Consider the following 8,296-nt stretch of genomic DNA (forward strand, 5'->3'; position numbering starts at 1 on the left):
TGTACAAAATCGGCATTGTACACTCACTAGTCTCTTGGTTTTCTAAGAAGCAAAATTTCGTAACATTTTCCACAGCTGGGAGTTGTTGTGCACAAACACTATATATAAAACAACAACTAAAAGACTTCAATTTTAAATATCAAACAATCCCAATTAAGTGCGACAATACAAGTGCTATAAACATTTCAAAGAATCCAATATATCTCACTCAAGAACAAAACACATTAACATTAGACATCATTTCTTGAGAGATAATGTTCAAAAGGGAGAAATAACTCTTGAGTTTGTCAATACTAATGATCAATTAGCTTATATATTTACAAAACCACTTTCAGAAGATCAATTTGCATTTATTAGACGAAAATTAGGAATGTTACATATACGTGAAGTCAACTAGAAGAGAGAACAAAGAAATATACATGTAGCCTGCATGGCAGGCGACTGCCAACTGAGAGGCAGGCACTTGATAGGCTATTACCTGTTGAAATATGACTCAATAGGCGCCTGACCCTTCGAAGACAGGCGCCTGACAAGCGGCGGCCCAATTTTAAAACACGCAAGAAACATCTCTTTTTAAACCCTAGCCGCCTGTCTACTCTTCTATATCTCTTCAAAATCTTTTCTTTCTCCCTTACCTCTCAATCTTCCTCCTCAAAACCTTCCCTTACTCCATCACCACTTCACCACTTCAAAACCTAAACCTCCTCAACCTGGGGTTTTTAGGTTTTCAAACAACTTCTCAATATGCCAAGAATGAAAACAAACGGGCACAAGAACAAGGCTTCCTCCTCTCGCCAAGCAAGCAAGAATGAAATTGAGAAATGGCTGGTCTCCTCGCACGCAAAATCATTGTATCGAAACCACATCTCAACCATCGATCCAAAATTTGGTAAAGTCCTAGATATTCCTTTCTTCGAATCATATTTTCCTAAAATCCTTGCATTATTCAAAGACATTGGTTGGGATAAGTTCATTAAACATCAAGCCAAGGGATATTATACTGATTTGACAAAAATATTCTACTCAAACTTAGTGAAAAAGGAAGTAGGCATTTCCACCGATCTTCTAGGACAAACAATGACCCTCACACCTCAATCATTGGGCAAATTATTTCGTATAAAAAGCGGTGAATTTGAGTGCAATCCCATCAAAAAATAATGGATTATGGAGCAAGGATTCACTCCACAAGAATTCTTGCCACTTGCGATGAACGATCCCCCCGTTTATTTTGGAAATCCTCCACTCTATAAGCAACTCAATTTACAAGCTCTAATCCTACACAAGCTCATTGCCTACAATATCCTTCCTAGAGCTGGATCATATGACCACGTTTCATTTTTAGACTGTTTTGTAATGTGGTGTTTGCTTAAGGGGAAAAAATTGGATTTGGAAAGCTTAATGCTTAAGTGGATGGTTATGAAGATAGAAGCACCTAGACTTGTACTTCCTTATGGAGGAATCTTATCTTTGGTCTTTGCTCACTATTAGGTCCTCACACCCTCTTCCAAACTCGTGAAAAAACCCGTTATGATCTATTCTCCTCCACTACTCTAAAATTGATGGGCTACAAGAAATATGCCTAATGATGGTTGTATAGAGGGAACAGGCCAGCACAACCAGATCCAGAGGAACCTAATCCCACTCCAGAAGAAGCTGATATGTCTGCGTGGTTCCTTCCTTTCTATCAGCGCTACTCTAGTTTCAGCACTGACATGAGGGTAGGACTCACTTAACTTCAAGATAAAGTCTCAAATATGGACACTTAGTACTCCTCACTAGGCAGCGCCTTGAAAAGCTAGAACAACATCTCACTAGTTCCTCCTGGGGTGTAGCTCCCATGGATATCAGTTCAGCACCTCCTAGTGATGCTGAATCTGATGAAGAATCAGAGGAAAAGGAGGAAAGTGATGAAGCTTCTGATGAAGACTCTGCTGAAGCAACTGAGGATGAAGGTGATGCTTCTAAAGAAGGCTCCAAAGAAAAAGAAGTTGCTGAAGATAGTACTACATGATCTGATGCTAGATTGTGATTGTCTATGATATTTTGTAATCTTTAAAAACTATGAATTTTGTTCACATTTTTCTAGATGTATGGTACACTTGCTCTGTGAATGGTTGTATTTCTCCTTTTTGATTGATGTCAAATGGGGGAGTATGTGTATGAGCAAAAGAAAAGATGGTATGATGGTATGATGGTATGATGGAATATGAATATGTTTATGTTTATGTTTATGATATCGTATATTAGAATATGTTTATATTATGAGCATGCATGATGAAATGATGAATTTATAAAATGTTGATAAGTATGATGACATTTTAAGTTTATGAAATGAATGCTATAATGAAATCATGAAAAATATGCAATTGTGCTACAATGCAACTTTGAAGGTTCACCTATTTTGCTCCTTATTTATCATCATAAAAAATGGGGAGATTGTTGGCCTAAACAAGGCTTACGACTCTTAATTTTGATGATAACAAAGTAAGGTTATTTAATATTCTTCAAAGTTATGATATTTCAGAAAAAATAGATATTGAAGCCAAGCATACTTCATATGGTCAAGTGATCAAATTTTGAAAGCTCATATCAAATTCAAGATCAATATTGGAAGCTCAAGGAAAATGAAGCTCAGGATTTAAAAGAACTCAAAGCAACGATTTCATGAAGATTCTCAAAGAGTTTAAGAAATGAAGAGAGACAATAGGGCTTATATTGTAAGTACTTCAAGCATATTCAAAGTATGAAATTTCATTTTGAAGCTTATTAGGCATAAAGAAATTTAGAGACCTTAATTTTAAAACTTGGAACATGTTTTTCAAAGAGAACAAATTGATATTCCAAGAATTTAAAAACAAAGAGAGTGAATACAAAAATATTTTAAAAACCACATTATTTACCTAACAGGAGCCTGACTGAATATTGTCAGTAGGTTGACAATTTAAAGGTTTTTAAAATACACAGACAGAAGGTCGTAAGGCTACTGTCTAGACCTTGACAGGTGCCTGACGATGCAAACTGAGAACCTTGTTCAGGTTTCATCAGGCCGCTGTCACTCTTCTGCTTATTTTTTAAAATAGGGAATTTCAGTGACAAACGTCTGACCACAAGGTAACAGGTGACTGCCACCCTACTGCCTGTGAAAATTAACTGTGTAATTTATTGACAAGTGCCTAACTAAAAGCTTTCAGGCTACTACCATGCGGCAGATTTTAAATTTTATAACGGACATATTTTTGAAAAATAGATTGCTTGGGGCTCAAACCTGTTCAAAACTTGGACACTACTCCAAGTAAACTTGGGGATCAAGTTAAACACTTTTCTAAATCTATAAATACCCTCAAGACCAATGAATTTATACACCAAGAATCAATTACAGCTCTCATACTCTCTCAATTATTCCCAAACTCTCAAAGGCTCTCTCACTCTCATCTTGTGCATGAATCCTACTGAAGCACTGCTGTCTTTCATCACTGAAATTGTGCATTAAGTTCTAAATCTTTCATCCATTGAAAAAACCATTTGGTAATATACTCTTGGAGCTTCAATTTGATTTTCATATTTGAATTGCTTTGAAGTATATAGATTAAATATGTACTAATCAACTCTTTTGAGAGCATCTCTTGTATACCTTCTCTTAAATCTTTTCTTGTAGATTGATTGACGGTTCGGGTGCTTAAATTGTTAGACCAAACGAGGGGATATCGTTTGGAGAAGCACACTCTAGCCTAATTGAAGGAGTGGTTGTAACGGTGTTGTTCCGCCCGGAAAGGAACTAATATAGTGGAATCCTTTGGTGGTTTGCCAAAGGCGAGGACGTAAGCTGGGGATAAGTCGAACTCCATAAAAACTTGGTGTTTTTCTCTACCCTACTCTTTACTTTCTACACTATATTTCTATTTGTGGATGCTAAGTGCAGGTTGCAGAGCTTAAATACTAAATTCAGAGAAGACTCTTAATTTTTAGAAAGTACATTTCAATTAACCTTTTACGGAAACCCACAAGGGAGTACATTGGTTAATTTGCGGAAATCTTGGTTAAGAGAGCGCGTTACAAACCAAAATCAAAACAAGGTTTGCATATAAAATACAGGGCTGTTACCAAAAACTGAAAGCATCAAATTATTCTTGGTTGTTGGTTTTAATATTGTGTGGTTGATTGGATTATTTAATTTTTCAGTAATTTGTAGAGTATTTTGGTTGTGATTATAAATTAGTTTATTTACTTAAGTTTTTGTTATAAGTACTAAAACAAGTAAGTAAAAAGTGGACAAAGAACTTAAAATTTTTAATTAACTCAATTCATCCCCCTCCGGGAACGTTATTCTACTTTCAAGAATATTTTTTGTTTGGATTTTTTCACCTTCTTCCCACGAGCCTTGCACGCCAATTTGCACCACCCATACCCCTATAAATGAGGAGTCTCGGCACAACATCAAGGGGGGTCTCCATTCTCACTATTCACTCACTCCATTCTCCCGCTCCCATTCCCCATTTTCTTCATTTTCTCTCACTCTCCCTCATCTTTTCAAGCCCAGTCGTCTCCCTCTCCTCGATCTTCACTATCATCCCCATCACCCTCTTCACCGCAGATCTCAACGACACCCTCGACGTTGACAGCTCTCTCTCTCTCACACACACACACACACTCTCCATCTCCCTCATTTTCCTGCCTCACTCTCACTCATTATCCTCACCAACACCCTCGCTCTCTGCTCACCCACGCACTAGCCAAGCACTGGAAGCACTCTGATCCACTCTTCCATCCTCACACCAGTATCCTCCGGCAGCCAACCTCCTTCTCCGACCACCCTCACGACTCAACACGCCTAATCCCATTCACAAATCGTCTCTTGCAGAGTTTGATTTCGTGAGGTTCCTCCAAAAGGTCTTATCCGAGTAATGTGATTCTGAAGAAGGTGTTTGTTCTGTTCTTCTCTGTTCGGTTAGTGCTTGCTTGGCATGCTCCGTTCTCTCTCTCTCTCCTTGAAACTCCCTATTTTCTCACTCCCCCTCTCAGCTCCTACAACCTTGATCTGTTGCATTTGGCGAGTGGATTTAGACCGAATTGCCCTTCGGTGCATGTATGATCGGCCGATCTATCCTCCGACTGGCGCAAGAATTCGAGGTTATTTCATTTGGATGTTCGGTCCCCGTGGTGATGCTCGATTGATCGACTAGAAGGCGGCGCTGATAGTTTTGATCTCATCGCTCACGTTCTTCGACCTGGAACTCAACATTACCATTGAGGCCTCCGGCGTGCATCAACGGTTACAATCTTTAGTTATGCAGGTAGGCGAAGGAAATTTTGTCAGAGTTGATGCTCAGTTTGCCTGACCCACCTGAGCCAGTCGTCGGGGGACCCGACTAACAACCTCCCAAACTAGACAAAAGCCACATTCACCAATCCTTGCAGTGGATTTACCTCCTACTTCCAGGGCACCATTTGCAATATTGGCCGAATCTACTAGCTCTCCCTGACCAATCTCAATCTCAAGGGCTCCATTTCGCTATTCCTGTCCAACTGCACCAACCTTCAGGCCCTTGGCCTCTCTTGCAACATTTTGTTTGAGCCATTCCCTAGAAATTTAGTTCCTAGTCAACCTCGCCATCCTCATTCTGTCCTCCAACCGCCTCGTTGGCCAAATCCTATTGCGGCTTTCAGCCTGCGCCCCCGTTGCACACATCCTCGCTGACTCCATGTCTAGCCACCCTACACTATCTCACAGTCTGCACACACTCAATCTCCTTGCATCACCTCACGACTTTCACACTCAGCCGAAAAGTAGCCCTCAAACACTCTTATGCACAACCACTCTCTCAAACCCAACCCAGCAAGCCATCTCATGCCAACCTTATAGCAGCCTATCTTCCTCATCCTCACCTCCACACACAGTCGTAAGCCATAACAGCCCCTTTGTTCACAGCTACCCTCCGAAAAACTCACCTTATGCACATACTAAAACACACACTGTTAACACTTAACCCACACACTCTCACTCACGCTGTTTACACACGCTCTTGTACACGCACCACCCACGCGGAAGGCAACGTGTGTTGACTTTTGGCCCTAACCCGGCCTAAAAGCAGTTGAACCCCCATTGATCGATTCTTTTCTGAACTAGTTTGGGTCCATTGAACCATTCCGTGTTTTGTTCCATTTGTATTTTATTATTTTTAACTATTTTAAAAATTCACAAAAAATTCATAAAAATTCACAAAATTTTTGAAAAATCATAAAAATTTAGAACACTCAGAAAAAATTTTAAAAAATATCTTTGGGACTTGATTCTCATTATTTTGATTTAATTATCGTTTTGTTATTTCAAAATTTGATAAAATGTGAAAATTAACAAAAAAATTCAAGGAAATAGAGAAAAATCAGGGAAGACATTTTAAGACTTGAAAATCATTTTTGGCACTCTTTTCTATCCCAAAAAAAAAATCCCGAAACCTCCCAAAATAATATTTTCATACTTTGAAAAAAATCCTATAAGATTTCAAAAACTTTGGGAGTATATTTTGTACCATATTTTCTTGATTTTCCATCCCGATGATTGCAACAAAAGGGTATGGGTTTTTTAAGTTTCGTGCACCTCAGTTCCGAGGGAATATGTACATATTGCATATTTGTGTGATTCATTTATTCACATTTTTGTTCATTTATTTACATTTTATAAAATTCACAAGGGGAGTAAAATAAAAGGATTTTTGAATTAAATTTGGGATAATTTTTTATTAATTAGGTACCGTTCTTAGAACGAGCATATAGAGGGTGCTAATACCTTCCCCTTGCATAACCGAACTCTCGATTCCTACTCTGGTAACGCAAACCGATTTTACCCTTAATTAGGTAGTAATCAAGTGTTCTAATCACACTTCAAAAGGTAGTGGCAACTCTATTACACTGTTTTTCACGAAAATATTTTTAAAACCACATTTCACCACCTCTTGTCCTAGTTCGCGTCCGGGAACGTCGCGACAAAATAAAAGGGAATCTTTTACAAATGATAAACTGCTTGTTGAAGGAGTTGACCAGAACTATCTATTTTACAAAATTGATACTAAGACTATTGACCATATCTTTTTAGATGTAAATTTTCTAAAATAATGTGGGATCTTGTCCGGCATTGGATGAGGTTCACTAGAGTTATGCCATCCCTGAAAGCTACTCTAAAATGGTTGCATAAGGAGGCAAAGGGCAAAATAATTAAATCTATTAGAAAGAAGATTTGCTTGTTTGTTATTGTGTACTTCCTTTGACATTTCAGGAATAAAAGGAAGTTTGAAGGCAAATCAATTGAACCGGAGGGACTGTTTAAGGTGATTCAGAGTCACACTTATATAGTTGTTTATGATAAATTTGGATTGTACTTCATTGATTGAGTTTTGGATTGGTTGTTTTTGCTTTCGGTTGTTCTGTTTCATTTGGCCTCTTGGCCCCTGGGTATGCCCAGGTTGATCTTTATCTTGCAATTGTCTAGTTTTGATTTGATCTTCTAATTGGGAGCTTGGCTTCCCCTTGCCTGGGTATGCCTAGTGTATATTGTACATATCCATTTTGATCAATACTATTTACCATTAACTGATTAAAAAAAAAAAAATGAGGGGCCATTTATTTGTCAAAAGTATTTTTTTTTTTTTTACTTTTATTTTTCAAAAAATTACAAAAAAGTTAACTACTCTTTTTAAAATTTTTGCAACACTAATTAAATAAATGAAAATAATAAAAAGTTTTGGTACTATTTACTTTTGAAACTAGTTTTATTTTTTTTTATTTTTAACTTAAAGTTTCACTTTTTATTTTAAATTTTTAAATAATTACAAAAATATCACCTTATTTTTCAATTTTCCAAATTTATATAGAAAAATTAGAAAACATCCTTTCGTTATATTCTGGATTTCTAACTATTATTTTGCATATGGGAGAATGGAATTCAGTTTTTAAATTTTAATTAGTGAGAATTATATATAGAGTTTCTTCTAAATCTACAAAAATTCAAATTTAATCTCAAAATTCATAATTTCAAATATTACCTTTCATGATTGTCTTTTTTGTGATTATTTTGAAATCTAAAAATAAAAAATAAAAATTATTTTACATATTTCAAGAAACTCTTTAGTTTCTAATTTTAAATATAAATCTTAAAGAATTAAAAAAATATAAATTAAAATTTTTATAATCCTTTGAAAAAATAAAATTTGAAAAGACAAAAAATATATTCCACAACTAATGACCCTTGAGTGTTGGCAATGTGATTATTGACTAATATGTTACGGGTTTTATCAAACAAACT

At 36.6% G+C, this 8,296-nt stretch overlaps 1 long non-coding RNA gene across 1 annotated transcript; it reads left to right on the plus strand.

Annotated features, from left to right (window-relative positions):
* The first annotated feature begins 4,274 nt into the window (after positions 1–4,274).
* On the plus strand, positions 4,275–7,552 carry LOC131155771 (uncharacterized). Its single transcript, XR_009136893.1, has 2 exons — positions 4,275–5,291; positions 7,271–7,552. It is a non-coding gene; the product is annotated as an uncharacterized LOC131155771 (long non-coding RNA).
* The last annotated feature ends 744 nt before the right edge of the window (positions 7,553–8,296 follow it).

Source organism: Malania oleifera, chromosome 5 (genome assembly GCF_029873635.1).
Source record: "Malania oleifera isolate guangnan ecotype guangnan chromosome 5, ASM2987363v1, whole genome shotgun sequence".
In the NCBI taxonomy this organism is placed as follows: domain Eukaryota; kingdom Viridiplantae; phylum Streptophyta; class Magnoliopsida; order Santalales; family Ximeniaceae; genus Malania; species Malania oleifera.